The sequence below is a fragment of the Penaeus monodon genome, chromosome 20 (assembly GCF_015228065.2).
Source record: "Penaeus monodon isolate SGIC_2016 chromosome 20, NSTDA_Pmon_1, whole genome shotgun sequence".
Lineage (NCBI taxonomy): Eukaryota > Metazoa > Arthropoda > Malacostraca > Decapoda > Penaeidae > Penaeus > Penaeus monodon.
This window is the reverse complement of record NC_051405.1, coordinates 39751646-39752179: the sequence shown is the minus strand read 5'-3', so window position 1 is coordinate 39752179 and position 534 is coordinate 39751646. Positions and strand designations below refer to the sequence as shown.

Genomic DNA, 534 nt, shown 5'->3' with positions numbered 1-534 from the left:
ATGAGAATTTCCTTCACCTTTTAGGCCAAGATATACAATCTGGTTGGCACTTTTTGCCAGCAAGTTCAGTGCAGGGTGTGCAGACTGGCTGGCACCCAAAAGCTAATTCTGACACATTATTTCTTTATTTTCCACAGGCTTGACCTAGGGTTATGTACTAAAATGATACATAAACTAATTAAAAGAAAAAAAAAAAAAGATCCTTAGTTTTTTTCTGGTTTCTTCCTTATTAACATGTTCAACTTCTACACAAGAGTTGCAGAGGGGGGGGGGGGAGAAAAAAGAAACAAGAACAAAGAAAAATTGTGTAAGAAATACAAGACAATCTCTAGAGAAATATCCACACTTAAATGCACATCCTCTTTTTTTTCTTTTTCCTCCCTTTCACACTTTGAGTGCTACAACTGCTTCTAGTCTAAAAGGAATATTTTGAATGTAAATAGATCATGCAATTTGTACTGAAGTTTGGTATAAATAATAAACTGGCAAGAGAAATAAAAAGAAAAGAGAGAGAAAGGGGGCGGATAAACCTTA

The 534-nt window shown here is 35.0% G+C and overlaps 1 protein-coding gene across 1 annotated transcript in view; it reads right to left on the bottom strand.

The window, feature by feature from the left end:
• LOC119585811 (solute carrier family 25 member 36-like) overlaps positions 1-534 on the bottom strand; it is a gene marked incomplete at its 3' end in the record, with an annotated part of 29761 nt that overhangs the window by 4213 nt on the left and 25014 nt on the right.